The sequence below is a fragment of the Corythoichthys intestinalis genome, chromosome 10, assembly GCF_030265065.1.
Source record: "Corythoichthys intestinalis isolate RoL2023-P3 chromosome 10, ASM3026506v1, whole genome shotgun sequence".
In the NCBI taxonomy this organism is placed as follows: Eukaryota; Metazoa; Chordata; class Actinopteri; order Syngnathiformes; family Syngnathidae; genus Corythoichthys; species Corythoichthys intestinalis.
The window spans coordinates 38676262-38697392 of NC_080404.1; the positions used below are offsets into that span (position 1 = coordinate 38676262).

Consider the following 21131-nt stretch of genomic DNA (forward strand, 5'->3'; position numbering starts at 1 on the left):
CTGTCTGTTTCACCGAGCCTCCGCCTAGTCAACACTTAGAAAGAAAACGCTTTTCTAACCCTCATAAAACTGGTTACTAACTGTTTACATTTCTGGGGCCTATTTGATGGGCCAAATGCTCATTGCTTAATGTCCGTGCTCGTACCAGCATGCGCGCACTGCACGAGCTGCAGTTACACTTTAGGCTGGAGATAGCAGTTGTAACTAAAACAGTGACAAACTCCATATAGTCCCTTCGGTAAAAGCTAAAAATTTTTTTTAATTAAAATGAAAATAGAAATTCAATCTGATTACAGACACACGTAAGACTCTAAAGCAGGGGTAGCCAACGTCAGTCCTCTAGGGCCCCTATCCAGCTTGTTTTCCATGTCTCCCTCCTCCAACACACCTGACTCAAATAATCAGGATCGTTATCAGGCTCCTGCAGAGCTTACTGATGAGCTGATCATTTAATTCAGGTGTTTTAAAGGAGAGAGACATGGAAAACAAGCTGGTTAGGGGCCCTCGAGGACCAGAGTTGGCTACCCCTGCTCTAAAGTACATATCTTTCATCGCATTTGAACTCATTGCATGCTATTGACAGGGAATGCTCATCTTTAATTGCCATTGACAAGTGACCAGGGAGGGGCAAATGAATTAACATTCATCAGCCCTCCCAATCCAAATAGATAGGACATCTAGTGCCGTCAATGACGGACAATGAGTTAAATGAGTGACCTGTAAGGGTTAAAAAAAAATGTGCATGACAGGGTTAACATTTTGTATACAAGTGTGTACTTTGGGGCAAATATTGGAACTGAAAAAACACAAACTGGACGGTTGCCTTAAATAACACGATTCACATTCATACTCTGGTTCCTCCTACATTCCCAGAAACTTTCCATGTTAACAAATTGTCCTAAATGTGACTACAAGTCTTCACAGGTCAATTCTGCCCTGAGGGCCTTAAAGCAGTAATGTGAAGTAATTTCTTCACATGCCAAATAGGGTCACAAGTAAAGTAATTAAACATTGTCCAACAAATAAAGCATGAAAAAAAAAAATTATATGTTGTATATTTGACAAAATAATCGCGTTTCCGAAGTTCGAGCCTGAAAGGGGACGAACCCAGAAGTGATACGTCACACCGGGAACGCGATGGCACCTCCATACATACGGCCGCCACACAAAGCCCTTCAAACAATGATTCAAACAGCGATATAAGCGATAGATCAAGCGCAAGGGAGGAGATCCAAGTTTTTGAAGAGTTGGAGGAAGAAGAGGAGATTGGAATTTCATGTCATTAGCCAGACACTAATCATGATGCAAACAATGTGCCTAGACTTCCTGACATGGAATGGATACAAGACCCATCGAGATTACAACATTGGTAAGATATAGGCTGTTATTATTTTCATGATTTGAAGATGCAGATATTTGCACACAATTTTATGTTTTTGTCTATCTGATGACATTGTTAAAAAAAAAAATAAAAAATCAGACTTCATGTTCATTTTGGCAGATCCGGCAGTTCTCGTGCATATAAAATAATAATATAAAAACGTTGGGGGGAAAGAAGGAGATGAGTCATTGTTATATCTTGACCGAGTGACCCACACGACACCTTTATTGGCTTTTACAACTTTAATCAACGTCTTGCCAAGTGACTCTGAACAAGCACAAACAATAACACATCTAAATGACATGCGTACACTCTACTGGTGAACTCCCGTATTACAACTAAATAAAATCCACTATATCACAGTCGCCGATTGCTTTCTCCACTTTATTGTGGCAATAAGAAAACAAAGTGGCGTCTAATGGCGTGAGGAAATGTAGTTTTTTCACACAAGCGAACAGATTACAAAGCACCACTTCACTGTTGTCCCGAGACTACATTTCCCATGATTCACTGCGTGGCCTGGGCGCTCGCTGATTCGCTGCCAGACATTAAAAGCAACACTTGTTACCTGTCAGTAGCTCTCGCGAAGAGGCGAAGCACAAACTAGAAGGCTTCAAAGCGATCACCGTGAAAGAAACGGCGAACCGTACAAATGCAATGCAATGCTTGAAGCATGAAGGAGGTGGAAATACATAATACAAATACAGATAAATAAAAAATAAATAAACTCACCGGCGGTGTGTGTCTATTACTGCAACGTGACCGTGAATTACCGCGACGCCGACCCGCTTATGTGCACATCCACACCCCTTTCCCGATTGACAGTGGATTAACCCTTTCGGACAAGATCGTAGATGACGCACAATTTAAACATGCTTAACCTCGCGAACGCAACAACAACTATGATCAGAGATAGCCTCGGCTAATGTCGGTAGCTTATACTGTTCATTCCACAACAGTTGGCAGCTCTGCTTTGACAAAGTCATCAGTCATCTATCCAAAAATCACACACAAATTACTTTTTGGCAAATCCTTGATCATAAGCAGACCAGTTAAGGAAGCAGGCATCTTCGAAGTGTTTGCAGCAGAGAACACTACTCGATAATGGCATGAAATTCATTTGCTTCGTGCGAACGAAAGATGTCCATTTACGTGCCCTGCTATCCTTTGGCCACTCATACAACTTTTTGTTTGAGTGAGAACAAAACATCGCCACACACCGCCATGGCATCTTACCGAGAAGCAATGCAACAAACAATACTGTTCTATGGTGGACTTCCCTCGCACTTCCCGGTGTGACGTAATTTCCGAAGATTGCCGAAGAAAAGCAGTTTCGTTGTCAAGGGCGTTGCTATGGGTTAAACAAAGAATCTGGAAGGCTTGCGTTAAAAAAAATAATGAAAATATGCTTGTAATTGTTTAGCCATTGATATTATTCAAAAACATGGTTGGCCAACCTTAGTTCACATTTGGCCTTTAAATTTGACACCTTAACAACTTCCTCTCGCTTATACAATCTCTATCTTTCCCTTCCTCCATCCTGCCCCATTTCAAAAGATGCGATTGGAAGTTTGGCTGCAGATTGGGATCACACTCGCTTCCTTGTCCCTTTTTGCTGGAACTTCCCATCTGTTGCAACCTCCTGGGGCTCTATTTCATGGGTGGAATCAGGACATTCCTTTAAGGCTAGTGCATTGTCAAGTGCTAGTCACGATGAACGTATGTGCTGGATTTTGTGTCGATATGCGTCCGAACATTCCGGGTTTTTGGCAAAAGGTGCAATTTATGTGTTCATTATTGTCAGAATGTTCTGCAGCGTAGTAGAGGACGTTTGCCGATGTACGCCCGACGTTCACATCTCAATTTCAGTGAGGAAACCTGAGCTGATGGTGTCAGAGGGGAGCAGGCAGATACTCTGATGTCTTAATGGAGGCTGCCAAACGCGCACACACACAATAGACAGCATGGCCTCAATGGGATGCTGCGTTACTTTTGCCCGTGAAAGAATGGATGAAGGTCAGGCTGCGATTACAACCAAATATTTTGTGAAACTTCATTCATTCATTCATTCAGTGATATGGATAGGCATCCAATCCATTTGAATGTCGAATGATAACTGCCAGCCCACACAGTCCAAATGGATTGGACATATAGCTGTACTTTGTAATCAAATACAACTAGGGATGTCTCGATACGGTCACGTGATCGGAAATTGGGCCAGTCGCGCAATTTTTCAGTGGATTGGAATCGGGTGAAAAGGATCGGGTTTTTAACTCATTTGCTCCCACAAATGTATAAACACGTTCTCTTTTTAATTGTTTCAGTTTACGTTTTTTTTTTTCATGAGAGACTGGGTTCTGATTCAACTGAGCTCCAAAGCACAAAGCTTAAAATCCATTTTAAAGCAATAAAACTGGCCATAAGAGGGCAGTAGCGCATTTGGTAGGACCTGCAAGCCGATTCAACGGCACTGAACGCCGAGGCGCTGGCAGAAGGATGACAGGCAGCGGACGACCATGCAGAACAACCGAGAGGTCGCCCGGGATGCCAGGCGCGAGACGACCGAGCAGAACGACCGGGACCACCAGTGCAGCGGACGATGTCGTTGAGTCCGTGCTGCTCACCGAGCAGACCCCGCAGAGACTCAAAAAAATCCATCTTTATAAGACAGGTGGCGATGAGGGAAAAGTTAACCCGGCTGTCGCGGCCACAACAGCGTCATCTCTCAGTTATGTGTAAATGAATTGTTACTTTGCTATCAAAAAGTCTATTTGTCTTGTTGTTTATGTTATTTTGTAAAAGGAAAACAATATTCAGATGTTTGGGATGTAACTAAAGCAAAAAATAGCTGTGTTAAAGTTATGTTTAAAATGTATGCTTTCACAAAAAGCTCAGTTTCTCTGTTTTTTTCATCAGAAATTGGAAAATTCCTCAAACTAAGCTATTTTCTAATGCTGATTTCTGAAGAATGGAAAAAGATATGAACTTACTTTTTTTCCTGCTGAAAGAAAAGAGTCTAATCTTTCTTTTGGTGGGTTCCATGTTTATATAGCAATAGAACAGAATTTTCTGTGGGCCTTGCAAAATCAGTCAAAATACAGTAAAACGGCCGGCAGCAAAGGGCCTTGCTCCGGTGAAAATGGCTGGGAGTGAATGAGTTAATTAAAAATATATATTTGTGTTTTTCTGTTTCATGCTCGTACAATTTCTCACTCCGCCTCCTGCTGCTTTTCTTGTTAGCAGTGCCCTGGAATTAGCCATTTAAAGTTAACGATGATTGACAGGTTTGTAGCTTTGATCTTGCCAGAGAAGCTTGATAGCTCTACAATCAAAGGCAATGTGTCGATCATCATTCACCTTGTTAAACACTAGGCGGTGGTGTGCTGTGGCAACTCATTGTGTCAGTGAGAGGCTGTTCTCAGCAGCGTGAGCGTCAAAGCGTGAGTGGATTTGAGTGGACTCACTCAATGAAGCATTTAATAAAGACATACTTTTCTACATTATTCTTATTTAAAAAATAATTCGCATTATGAAGAAGGCATGGTGCGATAGTAACATGTTTTGTTTGATTTTGTTTTTGAACAACACTTTATTTTTCGGGATTGGCAGATTCTCAAAATCAGATGACTCGGACTTGGGTGCAAAATCATGCGATCGGGACATCCTTAAAAACAACATATTGGTAGCAGCAGCTGGTACTGTATGTTGGGCTCTGGTAAGCAGCCCAAACGTTCGCGGAAGAAGATTACATCTGTCCTGGAAAGTGGGTCAGATGGTAGGCACGTTTTGGCGACCTGATTTTGACTTTTTAAAAATAAGATCTGTTTTTCCATCCTTAAATTTCCTAAAAACGAATTTGTTGCATTTTTGCTTCCGGTTAATCTTTAATGTTTTTCCACACGGGCTCCCAACATGTTTGAGAAACATGCTACAGTGATAAAATGGAAATTCATCGTTACCTTTAAGTGTTTTGGGGTGTGTTTCCCACAACTATGCTATGAGGTCAGTCACTTGAATCGTGCATCCCCAAAAAAGGACTTTAAACCCGGACGCGTAGTTATACCATCGCATCATGGATGATAGCATATTGACATGAGCGCATGTGTTTATTACAGTGAGTGTTTTTAGTTGCTGCTTTGGATCCTGTTGCTGTTTGTTGTTGTGCGGTCTGGCTGAATCATTGATGAGGCTGTAACTGGAACGTCGCCCCTCCTGTACAGCGTGTCATCTCCCCCCCTCCCCAGTGATGCCTTTGGGAACGTCGCACGAGGCTGCCTGCATGCCTCCACTTGAATAAATAAATGCTTCTGTTCAATTAGATCCCACTTTTTTCCCACCAAGGGCAAACATATATCATTTGTAAGTTTGTGTGAGAATTCTGTATTAACCTTGGACCCAAAAGCAGGGAAGCAAAGAGGCTTTTTTTTACAAAAATGGTATCGTCCAAATAAAAGTAAACCCAAAGTAGGAAACAAAAAGCTTGACAAATAAACTTAGGTAAACAGGGGTAAATATAATGGGGCACGGAACAGGAACCATGACAAGGACATGAACAATAACCTGACAAAAGATAGCAAGAAAACCGCTCCATACAAAAGCAAAGTGACGAAGCAACGAGCTATGCCTGGGCAAGACATGAGAAGCTGAGGCCGTGGTTCCGAACCTTGCTATAGGTACTGAACCCCACAAGTTTCACATGTGCATCTATTGAACCATTTGGAATATAATAATAAAGGATTTTTTCCCCCCCAAATTGAAAGCCAATGCAGCTAAGCTAGCAAGCTAATATCTAGTGGATTTCCATTAAAATTTACGACAAATAAATTTGCCTTTTGCTGTTTTTACTTTGGAAAATGAAACTCATTTCATTTAACACTAGGCTTGTGTCTATATGAGATTCTGAGGGTATGATAACCTTAAGCCAAAACATCGCTGTTTCACGGTACCACGGTAATGCAATTACTGGTCTAAAATGTGTTACGTTGAGATATCTGGGTTAAAAAAAAAAAAACTTCCATTGAAAAGGAATTTCATTTTTCATAACATTAGCAAATTAGAATGCAAGTATAATGATAAGTTAAAATAAATTTTTAAAAAAATAGTAATAAAAAATAACTGAAATATTCTAAATAACATTAAAATAATGCAAGTCCTTTTAGTGAGCCTAAACTCAGCCACAGCTCAACATTCTTACTATCAGAACAAAAATAATAGAATTATTTACCATAAAAAGCATGTGTGTAAGACTCGTATCATGTTTACATTATACACACTCCCTTTCTCAACACAGACAGTTGCCAGAGAGAAAAAAACACCTTTTACCACCGCTAGACACGCTAAACATACTGGAGTTAACTCTCGTAGCTGGTGGGAAACGTTCATGACAGTGTTTACTAACCTTTAATTTTGTATATATGTGAAATCATATTGGAGGTAGCCCTGTCGCGAAAACAAATTTTAGTAGGTAATAACTTATCTCATAAATTATTGCGATATATGATATTATTGCTCCCCCCCAAAAAATTTTTAAACCAATTTACAATAACACAGTGAGAATACAGTATATAGTACACCCATTTAAATGCAATAAATGTTTACTCATAAATTCAAAAATACTTTTTAAGAAATCACAACTAAAAACAAAAGACCATTCTTCTTTTAAGTAAAAGACAACAATATTAGTACCACACATAAACATGGAATAAATACAATGTCTTTTTCAAGAAAAAAATAAAATAAAATTGCACTTAATAAGTTAAGCATTTAGGCAAATGAAAACTTTTCCCCTCATAGCTTCTGCTATGCCGTTTTTTTGTAATTTTCTGATTGGATAAATTGAAGAAAAATAATAATAATAAGGATAAAGGTGCAGAACAGCATTACCTTGGCTTTTCCTTTGGGAAAGACCCAGGTAATATTAATAATAAGTACAATAAAATTGCAGAACAACATTACCTTGCCTTTCCCTTTGGGAAAGACCCAGGTGATAAATAAGTACAATAAAATTGCAGAACAACATTACCATGGCTTTCCCTTTGGGAAAGACCCAGGTAATAATGATCTGCTGCATCATAAATCACTTTGTGACTTTCCACCTCCATGATGAAACGTTCTTCGTCCATGTTGGCTCGTGTTTAAACCGTGAATAACCAACTGGGCTGTTGACTCCAGGCCTGACTATGCCCATTTTGACGGATACATCTTCGGCAAAAATAGAAAAATAGCCTAAACCATCCCGGGCTCCAGCACGCAGGAGATGGTCCGCATCAATCCGGAGCACTGACGCTGCTGGTATACGTTGAACAATAGGATATAATGGGAAAGGATTGGCTCCGGCGCTATTTTTTTACCGGACCCGGACTGAACCCAGAATGAAGACGCGCCCAGTGTATTTGAGCCCTGAGTCCTCGTTGCAGCATATTGCATAATTGGTAACAAGGAAGCCGAACTTTTAACAGCACGTCTGCCGCACGCGCGTGCGCAAGCACGTGCACGCGATGCGATAAATCGCAGCTGGAAAATTACCGCCTTCATTTTATTTACCGTGCGATAAATGGAATTATTGCATATTGTGACAGGCTTAAATGGAGATATTGCCACTTCGGCAGCCACCCTCCGCAAACATGTTTTACATGCCGGGTGGCCCTCCTCCTCTAAGCTGTGGCCGTCTATCTTTTCTGTAGCCGAAGTATTTGCATACCAGCGATTTCGTTTTCTTCCTTGGCAGAAATAGTTCAGGAGTTTCACCTCCTTCACCCATCGTGTAGCACAGCTGACTAGGGCTGCAGCTATCGATTATTTTAGTAGTCGATTAATCGATGAACTAGTTAGCTCAAATAATCAAGTACTCGGATAAGGAACATAAAAAATTTTAAAATACCTGAGCCTAGTCTCAAATGGTATAAAAAAAAAAAAAAAGAGGATCTATGTACAACAAAAGAGCAATTGGCTAACTTACGTAGCAAAAGTCAGGTAGCTTAAATGCTATAAAATGCTAACCTTATTTTTTTATTTTAACAATACTCTTAACAAGTGGTTCAGACACATATTCCCATAAAAAACGGCTAAATATACCTATAAACTAAATTACGAAAAAACATTAGTTCAAACAAAAACTTAGCTTATGTTGGTTATAACAGGGAGCAGCTGGATTCAGCTATGTGAAATGAGGCAGACTAGAGGGCAGTGTATCCACCCAAATCAATAAAAGTAAATGCAAACACTTTCAAAACAAACCATTACAGCACCACTATAATTAAACGAATACTCGAAGCAGCAAGATTTCATTCGAATATTTTTTTCTAATGGAATACTCGAGTTAATCGTTGCAGCACTACAGCTGACTCACTGACACTGAGCAACAACCGGTGGAGCTGCAAGCGAGGGATTTCTCCCTGCATTTTTGGGACATAAAAAATAGCTAATACCGTAGGGACAGTATGACGGAAAATGTTTGCGGTTTTGAAACCTTGACGTTTTCATACCATGGTATACCTTTTAAACCGGTAATCGGCACATGTCAATTTGACACTGTTTCTTTTTTTAATTTTAATGTCTAGATTCTCAAATTTACAATCGCATCTTTGCATCACATACTATTTTTGTAACTTTGCGCAGTCCATGTAGGTCTGTTATACTTCCCAATACTAAGTGCGAGTCAACCTTCCACTGCGCAAACCAGTTTCCCCTTCCATTAGATAGAGGGCTCGTAGTTGATAAAATGGAATAAAGCCTGTAAATTGGGGGCCAACCAGTCCAAAACCTAGTCTAAAATGACACTTTGCCTTTAGTCAGGGCCTTGTGTATCTTACCCTTCGGCTTTATCCCTGGATCCCTGGGGTTCAATCGAACCCAAGTTAAAAACCACTGGGCTGAGGGGAGCTGATTGGAAGACACACAAAGAGCTGACTGACAACAGGTGGAATTAATGGCCAATCAAAATAATCAGAAACAAGATGCAAAGGGAAAAAAACAATGGCCAGTGGCACAAACACAACAGATCCTAACATATTTCCACTGTAATAGAGGTGCTTTCCAAATCATTCAACCTACTTTGAGCATTTATTCCTTAAATATTTCATTTAAAAAAAGACCAGTTAATTGATTTAGAGGTGTGTGTGTGTGTAAGTCATAATGCTTGTCTCCAGGAATGCAGCGATATTCCCAGGAAATGCTCTGATACAGACAGTCTGCCTAAAGTGATAGCATGCACACAGGAAGTCCCAATTCCCTACCCACTCCCGGACAGGACACACTTCTTTCATGCTCACTTCTCCTTGGAGAACCATTGGATATGTGTGTATTCGCGTGTGGTCCACTTAATGCAAAGAAAGCAACCACAGACAAAAAGCTAGGAGATTACCCTTTCACACATTCTGAAAAAATTGTCATTACCGTATTTTTCGGACTATAAGTCGCAGTTTTTTTCATAGCTTGGCTGGGGTGCGACTTATACTCAGAAGCGACATATGTTTGAAATTATTAACACATTATGATATCATTTCACATGGTATTTTGGTGTTTTTGTGTGACACTGATGGTTTAGTAAACTTGTTAGCATATTCCTTATGCTATAGTTATCTGAATAACTCTTAATAGCTATGGCCACATTCACGTTCTGCCTTTGGCAATGTGTGTTCAATTGTATTATTGACTTCTTTATATTGAAATGCATGCTTTTAGTTTGTGGCGCTTTCAAGCCCACGTGGGGGTGCAGCTCTAAGTCAGTGGGCAAGTTAGTGAGGGAGAAACACGGCTGCGAACCTACGTTCACTGTTTATGCTTGTAAAATATCTCTACAGAGGCAACACCTGTGTGTATCATCTTTTCTGTTGTTGTTGTGTGTTTTCCACCTGCGATCAGACACTTAGAGCCAGTTGTGTGGTTGTTTGAATGATGTGCTAATGCTAGCGAACGCATGCTAACCACTTGTGTCATTGCTGTAATAGCCCCTAATTATCATTTATTTACGTTGATGCGAACCTGTTTGGTATCGAGGACGAAATTGATTCAGCAAATTATACGGGACGTCCAGCATCGTCATTTGGGAGTTAAGCTTGCTGTATAGCCAGGACCAAGCTGTAGCGTCCTGGTGAGAACAGTATATTCGCATTTCGTTATTTATGCACTGTTCATTGTACACTTCTTCAGCATGTTGTTCTCTATTGTATTTTTATATTAAATTGCCTTTCAAGATGACATATCTGTTCTATGTGTTTGATTTTATCAAATAAATTTCTCCCAAAAATGCGACTTATACGCCGGTGTGATTTATATATGTTTTTTTTTCTCTTTGTTGGGCATTTTATGGCTGGTGCGACTTGTAGTCCGAAAAATACGGTAATCTGAATTTTATTAGCATCAAAGAAGAAGAAGGTTTATTGTATGTCTGAAACAAGACAGTAGGTACGTTTACAGGCAGAAAGAATTCAGGTTACCGTCAATTTTCAGAAAACGTCAAAATGTCTTATATATATATATATATATATATATATTATTACAATTATTAGAATATTGACTAGGCATGTGCCAGTATGAGATTCTGACGGTATGATAACCTTAAGCCAAAATATCTTGGTCTCACGGTGTTGCAATTACAGCTCTAAAATGTGTTACATTATTACCATCACAACAAAAATGATGGAATTATTTCGCATAAAAAGCACGTGTGTATGACTCGTATCATGTTTATATTATACACACACTCGCTTTCTCTCAGACAGTTGCCAAAGAGGAAAAAAAAAGTTTTACCACCGCTAGACACAGTAAACATGCTGGAGTTTACTCTCGCAGGTGGTGGGAAACGTCCATGACAGTGTTTAGTACTAACCTTTAATCTTGTATACGTAAATGCAAAATCATATCCGAGGTAAACATGTTTTTACATGTTGGTTGGCCCTCCTCCTCTAAGACCTACCGTCTGTAACTTTTCCGTAGCTGAAGTATTCCCATACCAGCGATTTCGTTTTCTTTGATGGGGGGAAAAGCCACCGTGTAGCACAGCTGACTCACTGACACTGAGCAACAACTAGAGGGGGAGGGTTGAGCCTTACAACTGCAAGTAAGGGATTTCTTCCTGCATTTTTGGGACAAAAAAATAGCTAATAGCTTAGGGACGGTATGATGGAAAATTTTTCGGTTTTGAAACAGTGACTTTTTCATAACACGGTATACCTTGAAACCGGTAATCGGCACATGTATAATATTGACCTTCACCTGAATATGGCTGCATGTAAACGTGGCCACAGTTATAACTTGCAGCAACTTCTAGGTCGCTATTCTGCTTAATTTCCGTGTGTGAAAGCGACCCACAGACTCAACTTGTCTTTCCCAGGAGTTGACATGTACTTGACTGACTTTTAAACAAGCGTTGCCACAACAATGCTCGTCAGCTCCAAACAGCCAGGCACCAAATATGTGGCGGGGGTCATAAGGAGGACTGGAGCATTAAGAACAGGGTGTGGAATGTAAACGCGCTTGAAAACACATGTGAACGCAGGCGAGACCATTGAGTATTGCGAGGCCCGAAACAGACCACACCTGCCTAATTGACTTCAGACTTTTTTCCCAGTGTTTTTTGTAATGACTCATTTCACTTCAAAAGCGTGTGAAATACATCGCGTTTTTCAATGCCATTCACCCCCGACTACATCTAGACAAGCAAATAAGCAGACAGGAATTGGAGGCTTTAGCGCCAAATTCCTGCTGAGAATGAAATTAACTCATCAACATAAACGAGTGGTTGCCTTGCTCAGGCTGCCAGACAAAATGGTAGCTATACCAGCCGAAATGTACGCCCTCTTAACCCCCTGGGTTCAGCCTTGACCTTCCAAGGACTCTAGAAACTGGACTCCGGAATTGTATTTGTCCTGTCTGCTTGTTGCTAGGCAGACTTTAAAGGACTTGATTGAAATTAACTAAAAGTATTTGAGTGGAGTCAACTAGTTGATTGCAGTTAATTTCAGTATTCTAATGGAAAAAGCCATTCATTTGCTTACGAAATTGCAATTTCTGTTTTTATAGGCAAGAAATAAAATAAAACTAAAACACATGCTCTTTTTACTCTCCCAAAAATATCAACAAGGTCTTGTTTGGGAAAAGTGGAGTATTTAATATTTCATTTTATGTTACTGTGAATAAAATGTACAATAGTTTTTGGTGTTTTCATTTCAGATTATTTAAACGTACCAGTTACAAAGTAAGTAAGAAAGAAGTAAAAAGAATATACTGTAATTGGCTGATATGAAAACATAAACGTATTATTAAATTTATTATTATTTTTGCCAGATTACCCATCTTCCATATCCATGATTTTACACCACCAATCTCCTCATAAAAAAATTATTTTACTTCTGTCTGTCGCACATTTATACAACACAGTATTAATTAGGGGTGTGACAAAATATCGAAATGGTGATATATTGTGATACTTTGTATCCCAAAAGGTTATCGATATGCTCCTGCCAAGAATCGAGATATCGTTTTAAAAAAAGAAAGGGAACCAACAAGTTGCTACCAAAATCTTCCACCATAATAGTGTCCCAGTTAACTATAAGGCTGCATTGATGTAGCTCGACGTCCAATCATTTAGACTGAGAACATTTGTTCATTCGAAACCAGAGCATTTACAGTTATTCTGTCCGATTTTCAGGGCATTTACAGGTCACTTGCTGTTCATTTTGGGGCATTTACAGGTCATTTCCTGTTGAGTTTGAGTCACTGCCTATTGATTCGGGTGATTCCCAGATCACTTCTTGTTCTGTAACTCAAAATCAACAGTAAGTGACCCATAAAATACCCCAAAATCAACAGGAAGTAACTGAAAATCAACAGGTAAATGACCTTAAATGGCCCCAAATTACCTCATTGCCTGGCATTGGCTGTCACTGACGGCCATAGACGTTCAATCTGTTTGAAGTGGGAGGGGTGGCAGCGAATGAACATTCGTTCATTCGCTGCCACCCTCCCACTTCAAATGGATTGGACGTCTATAAGTGATAAACTCATTCCATTTCACAGCAGAAGTTTGTTTTTCTGTTCATTAGTTGTTTGTAAAACAAACAAACAAACAAAACAATAATATTTGCAATATAGGACTTACCTGTTTAAACATTTTTTGTCAGAAGAAGTGATTGCTTTTTAAAGGGAACCTCAGAGTTAAAGACTTGCAGGCTCTAATAAGCCACTCTTCTCTTTTACTAAAATATGTCATTAGAAACACATAAAATATTGCCAATGATTTAAAAGTCTATAATATTTAGTACATGTTTTGACCGACAGAGTGCGCCATGTTTTTATGCCTGCAATGGACACTCGGGGTGATGACAAAGATTGTCACTGTGACTCGACCAATACTACTGAGTTACTGCAATTCCTTCCACACACGGAGACGTCCAACACATGCGCTCATTGGTTAAAAGCGGCGGGTACTTACTATTTGTATTTTTATTGAGTCTTTTATTACCTTTACATTGCCTCAAAATACTTTTTGCATGTGTTCCCTTCTCATACTTTTAAGCATTGTGTTTTTTCTTGTGGTAGTTTTAAAGCAGATCGTTGATCCGTTGACCACATTAGTCACATAGCATATTTAAATCGTCCTTATTTGATATTACTATTAGAGGTGGGAATCTTTGGGCACCTAACGATTCGATTACGATTCCGATTCAGATGCTATGATTCGATTATAAATCGATTATTGATGACCAGTGTTGTTAATTTTACTTTAAAAAAGTAATTAATTACAGTTACAAATTACTTCTCCCAAAAAGTAATTGCGTTAGTAACTCAGTTACCTGAATGTAAGAGTAATTAGTTACTTGGCAAAGTAACTAGTGATATTTTTTTTTTCCTCAAAAAAATAAAAAAATTTAAAAAAACAGGTCACACAATGTGAAGCTTAAAGGGTTTGGGGGACAATTGGCCCAAGCCCAATTCTTTACCCTCCACTTAACTAGACACAAGGGTATTGCGATAACTAGCTAGTAACCTTTGCTATGTGTGGAAGTCATTTAAAGTTGTGAATCAATCGTTAAAGTTGTTAAAATTTTTCCCGTTATTGCATTAGTTCCCTTCTGTCTACTTTAAACATGTGTAAGTTTTTAAACTGTTTCATCATTTAAAGATAGATTTAAGTTAAGATTTTGCCGATTTAGGAGCATTTTAGATTAAAAAAAAATTACTTAGGTTCGCTAGGAAGGATCTCTACATCAGGGCCTTCCTGAGAGGTCTACTGCTTTAAGATGGCGGCTGTTTACAAACGCATGTAGTCCTTAAAACATGTTGGCAATGCAGCAGTGTCTGTCATCTGCATCTAGTTCTATAATATGATATCTACCTTGTCATGTGGGCGTAGTTTGTCGGCTATGGCTGCAGTCAGGTATTATTGGAGCCATCTAGCATGCGGTTGCAATGGCGTCTTCCCCACTCCTGCTCTGCTCTCGTCCCCGTGAGTCCGTTTCTCTCAGACTTTTTTTTATTTAACCAACTTAGTAACGCATAGTAACGCACGCCTTTCCCGCCTCAGTAACGGTAACGGCGTTGCCAAAATGAGAAAAGTAATTAATTAGATTACTCATTACTGAAAAAAATAACGCCGTTAGTAACGCCGTTATATTGTAACGCCGTTATTAACAACACTGTTGATGACACCCACCAACCCCCCAAGCTATTAGCTACTTTTAATGTTTCGTACATTAGTTACAAAAATTGTACAAAAAGCCTCTCAGGCTAAATAAACGACTATTTCAGTATCAAGTTAACAGTTCAAAACAGTAAATAAAATACTCAAGTCCCCATTCTGTATCAGCAGCTTTAAACTACAGTGGTACCTCGATATACGATCGCTTCGACACACGATCTTTTCGACATCCGATGTAAAATTTGACTCGCCATTTGTTTCTACATCTGACGACATGCTCGAAATACGACGACATGGCAGCACCGTAGACAAGTGCACGGCGGATTTTCTTGTGTGAGAAATCAACACAGGTTTCAGAAAAGGTTGGTACAGGTAGTGAAACAAGGAAAAAGTTGACACTTACCTTCTAAATGAAGATGCAAATTATAGAAAAATATGAGCGTGGGGTGGGCATCCGTGAAATGGCTCAACAATACATCTCCACGGTCCTCCTCCGACCATCGTTCGCCAGTCTTTATAAGTTAAACTGACAATTCTTATTGTGGTAACATCGCCATGTTTTTATCATTTATTTCACAACTTATTCATCACAAAACGCCTGCTGTCTGCCGCAATTGACAGTGTTCTCAAGAAAACATTGAAAGTGAAAGTGACTCTCAAGCTCACTGCTCTCTGTCTCTGGCACGTCTGTCCCGCGGTGCGTTCAGGTACAGCAAAAAACGTCCGCCACATTAGAACCCGATTCATTACATTAATACAGGAATTTTTTTTTCTTTTCTTTTTTTTTTTTTAATATTATTCCGATTTTGATTTATAATTTATTTGTTTTGCTATGTGTAATTGCCATTTGTAATAGTACCAGCAGTATTTATTAAGGATTTAGTGTAGGTTTTTGGGCTGTGGAACAAATTAATGGAATTATAATGTATTCCTATGGGAAAATCATTCTCGACATACGACCATTTCGACTTACAAACAAGGTCCTGGAATGGATTAACTTCGTATGTAGAGGTACCACTGTACATTCAATTAATTTAATGTTGTGAATCAACCATTAAAGTTGTTAAAATTGCTCCCGTTATTCCATAATTTCCCTTCTGTCTATTTTCGACTTGTGAAAGTTTTAAAACTGTTTTAAAGATAGATTCAAGTCAAGGTTTTGCCAATTTAGGAGTATTTTAGATTTTAAAAAATAGGTTAACTTGGAAGGTTCGCTACAACAGTCTTCTAGGGAAGTCTCCTGCTTTAAGATGGTGGATGTTTACCAATGCCGTCGAGTCTGTCATTTTGCATCTAGTTCTATATACATATGATATCTATTTTCTACCGTAACATTATGTGGACGTAGTTTGTAGCGGCTGTCGGTAACAGTCAGGTATTATTGTTTTTTTTATCTAGCGGCATGAGTTGAGCCAGAGCTGTGAGTTGAGCACTGTCATTACCCGGGTCATGACAAGCATGATGTTTACTCTCGGGATGCAATGCGCTCCGTTTCTCATTGCGTCCCGAAGACCGCGCTGACTGTGTTTTAGTTCCGCTTTACTTGACATATTTCAATAATCGGAATTTGAATGTTTGTGAATCATTCTCAAATCTTTCACGGCCGAATCGCGAATAATCTAAGAATCAGAAATTTCGCACACCTCTAGTTACTATGTTTAAATATTTTCTGAAGGCATCTTTAGTATGTTCTGTCTATATGCATCTAAACAAAACAAGCTGAAAGCACACGGTAGTACTATGGGTGTCAAATTCGCTTTTTGAAGCACGTTTCGCCAGTGTAGCACATTTTGGCAGGACAAGTTTTTTTTTTTTTCCTACCCTCGTCTCATCCCGTCTCTCCTGTTTATTTTGCTTTTGTTGCTCATTTTGTGAAATATCGACAGTGCTGTCATGCTCATTAATGTTCCTCTCGGGTTCAGATTGAACAAATGCCATGTTTATGTCGCTAGAGTCATACTCCTGAAGCCCGGCAGCGTAACCATGTGACGTCACCGCCCTGTGACGTCAACAACAATGGCGACCTACTTGTTAAACTAATTTTACAAATTGTATAAAAACAAAAACATCAAGAGGGGTTTCAGTATCAAATTATTTTAACTCATAATAATGTTTATCTTTTAAAAATACAACCCTTTCTATGTGTGGATCCCTTTAAAAGAGAACCTAAACCCTCAACTGTGAATTATTTGTCCTGGATGGCCATCTCCTTTCACTATGCGATTAAACACTTCCTTATTATATCGGAAAGGAAACACAAGTGGGGAATTATTGTTTTAGTTCCCCTTGGTGAGAACAAATGATCAGGTCATACATTTTCTTATCTAATCAAGAGGAATATTTATTTAAAAAAAAAAAAAAGTTGGTAGGACGCACTCGTAGCTTGTCTTTGAAGGCTCTTGTGGCTTTAGAAGACTTAAGCGGCTTGCCAGAAAAAGATGCCGGCCAAAGGGGTGCATGGAATTTCATACTCAAACAAACCAAGCTGTTGTTATGCCTTTTGATTAAGTGAATTAGCTGACGAGTGCCACTTGTTCTCTTTGTCAATGAATTCTGTTATCTTGTGACTTAAAAAATACAACAATGATAAGAGGTAGCGCTTGTGTTCTCATGTTGACCTGCTTTTAATATCAAGTATCTGTGCTTACGCAGCACATCCTAAAAACAACAAAGCATAGCGCGTATCTTGTTGTTAGCTTCTACATTACAATGTAAATGCTGAAAAAATGTAATCTGTTAGTGCATTGTTATTGGCTTTCATGATGTGTGAGAGTTTGGGGAAACAAATAATAAAACAGAGCGAATTCAACAACAGGAAGTCCAGTTGTCTCAATTCAAGTTTTGTGGTTTACCATGACCTGGATTTCTGAGAAAATAGGCAACCCACCCAAACCCCCCCAACACACACACGCACACACACACAGAAGCACATCAATATATACTAAGGTTTTTCCGATCATGTTTTTTTGCTCCCAATCCGATCCCGATTGTTTTAGTTTGAGTATCTGCAGATCCTGATATTTCCCGATCCGATTGCTTTTTTTTCCTCCCGATTTAATTCCAATCATTCCCGATAATTTTTCCTGATCATATACATTTTGGCAATGCATTAAGAAAAAAATGAATAAAACTCGGACGAATATATACATTCAACATACAGTACATAAGTACTCTATTTGTTTATTATGACAATAAATCCTCAAGATGGCATTTACATTATTAACATTCCTTCTGTGAGAGAGATCCATGGATAGAAAGACTTTTATTTGCTGAGAGAGGTATTGTAAGGCTTTGGCAACATAAAAAATGGCTCCAAAGGCTGTCAAAATTCTCTCATACTCATTATATGCTGCCTTTTAACGCTATCTATAGTTAAAACGGAGTCTTGATAGATTGAATGTGACAATTCGTGAGTGGGTCGTCCAGCGCATGCGTTAATTATTTAACGTGAGTAATTAAAAAAAAATAATTACCGCCGTTAACGCAATAAATTTGATAGCCCTACTTTAAGCCAAAACTGCTCTGGATGAGTGTAAGACATTTTGTCTGTAACGTTAAATACAATTAGAAAACGATTTAAATAAAAAAATATATATACCGTATTGGCCCGAATATAAGACGATGTTTTTTGCACTGAAATAAGATTGAAAAAGAGGAGGTCGTCTTATAACTGCGGTCTAAAAAAAAAAAAAAAAAAAAAAAAAAAAAAAAAAAAAAAAAAAAAACTGCGGCCTAGACATATACCCATTCACGACGCTTGATGGCGCCAGTCATCAATGAATCGAATGCTGAACGCGACTCGGGCGGCCAAAGCGAACCCCTGACACGAAGAAGAAAGTGGTAAGAAGGAAAAGAGAAGAAAATACCGGTAATAGAAGAGATAACCGAAAATGGAGAAACTTCGCGACAATTTGGAGAAAAGTGGGTCGAAGATTGGCCAGGTTAACCGGTGTTTGGCCATTCCTTACTACGCGGCGAAACGTCCTACACAATGCTCAGGGCGCTTGCATATGCATTCACACGCATGCGCACATCGGTTGGAAGCGGCGAGTACTCACTATTTTTGTTTTTATTTAGTTATTTAGAACCTTTTCACAGCCTCAAAGATACTTTTTGCATGTATTACCCTCTCATACTTTTAACCATTGTGTTTTTTTGTGTTAGCTTTGAAGCAGTTGACCACATTAGTCACGTAGCGTATTTAAATCGTCCTTATTTGACATAACTACATTTAAGTATTTTCTGCAGGCATTTCTTTAGTACGTTATTCCTGTATGCATCTAAACAAAACAAGTTTAGAGCGCACGGTAGTAATTTAGGTGTCAAATTCGACTAATGTAGGACGTTTCGCCGATGTAGCACATTTTGGCAGAACACCGGCAGCTGAGAAGTTATGACGCAAACTTCAAGTTGATGGTGATAAATGAGGCGGTGTCTTCAAACAACTGCAAAGCGGCTGTGAAATATGGTGTCACAGAGTGTAATGTACGGAGATGGAGAGCTCAAAAAGATCGCCTAAAAAATGCTCAGTCAGAGAAAAGCTTTCCGTGGTCGTTTCTGTATAAAAATTAATTTGGTGTTCAAAAAGTCTTTTTTCAAACTTAAGTCTTGAAAAAGAGGGGGTCGTCTTATAATCGGGGTCGTCTTATATTCGGGCCAATACGGTATATTAAAAAAAGACATGTCCGATATTTTTTTGCCGATTCCGATACTTTGAAAATGACGTGATCGGACCCGATCGATTGGCTTTAATATGTACTGTATATTTTTATTGATAACAGAGCATTTGAATTGAGAGGTTAAAACTGAACGGACATTAGTCGCTCTAGGTTTCTGTCAATTTTGAAGAATGTCAGAAAATAGGAAGAAACACAACAAATTCAAGAAACATGAAAAGTCTAACTAGATTCGGTCTGTGCAGATTACCATCATATGGAAAATTCACAATTTACATAAACATCGTTTACCAGTGGCTGGAAAAAATGTAAACATGGCCGGGGCGCAATGAGCATAAACGGGAGTCTGAATGGGTCTTCCGACTGAAGGGCAGGGTGTGCTAGTAGGACTGGGCGATATGGCCTTAAGTACGAATCACGGTAAATTGATCAGATATACCTCGATAAAGATAAACGACAATAAATTCGCACAAGCGGACTGTTATATTATTTGAAGGTCTCAATTAATGCATGAAATACAAATTAACCGTTTCTTGATTTATTTACCAGCTTTCAATTGAACATATTTAACTATCAGTCTTTATAAGTTAAGGTGACAATTATTTTTGTAACATCGGCAAGGAAATCGTCAGTTGTCAGGTTTTTGATTATTTATTTCAGAACTTGTACAACACAACACGGCCACTGTCCACCATAGCCGACGCCAACAACAACAGAACATGAAAAGTGAAAGTAAAAACTTTTCCGCACCTCTCACTTTCTCATCAGGATGAGCATGCAAAACACAACCGCCACAATAGAACCTGATTTGTTAGATTATTATGATTATATTACTAGGGATGTCCCGATCCAGGTTTTTGCACTTCCGATCCGATACCGATATTGTTTTGCACTTCCGATCCGATACCGATACTGGCCGATACCGATACCGGCCTCTCTGAGCATCTATTAAAGTTTAAAGTTATTTAGCCTCCTTACTTAGTTGTCAGACTCATATTGAAAAGGGTTTTAGTAGTATTGATAACAACTTGCCAGCTGAATTAGGTGAGTTGGAATAACACATAATGGTTGGTAACAAAAACTGACCTGTTTATTAAATAATAAACACAAAACATTATAAATAACAAAACAGAAATGACATATTCAGACAGTAAAACATGCAAATAATATTGTAAACTGTCTTAAAAAAGCAAAACACACAAACAACCTCAAACTATTAACTATTACACACTCCCTTTGATTTGCTTGCTCAGCCCGAAAAAACACAAAATTTTATGTTTTATTTGTAGGCACGAGCCCGAAAAAAAACATAATTTTATGCTTTATTTGTGAGGACTCAGGAGCGATGCGTGGTTACGTTTTGTGTGATCACGTTTGGTGACGCCAGTGCATATACGCATAATGATATCAAATTATAGCCTGTCTTTTGTAACAA

The 21131-nt window shown here is 38.9% G+C and overlaps 1 protein-coding gene across 3 annotated transcripts in view; it reads left to right on the forward strand.

Annotated features, from left to right (window-relative positions):
* peli1b (pellino E3 ubiquitin protein ligase 1b) overlaps positions 1-21131 on the forward strand; it is a 78952-nt gene that overhangs the window by 24425 nt on the left and 33396 nt on the right. The window contains exon 1 of one of the 3 annotated variants that reach the window (XM_057848127.1): positions 13421-14828. The exons of the other annotated variants lie outside the window; for them this stretch is intronic. The gene's annotated coding sequence lies outside the window, so the exon portion shown is untranslated. Of the gene's footprint in view, positions 1-13420; positions 14829-21131 lie in introns of those variants that run through there. 3 annotated transcript variants of the gene reach the window in all.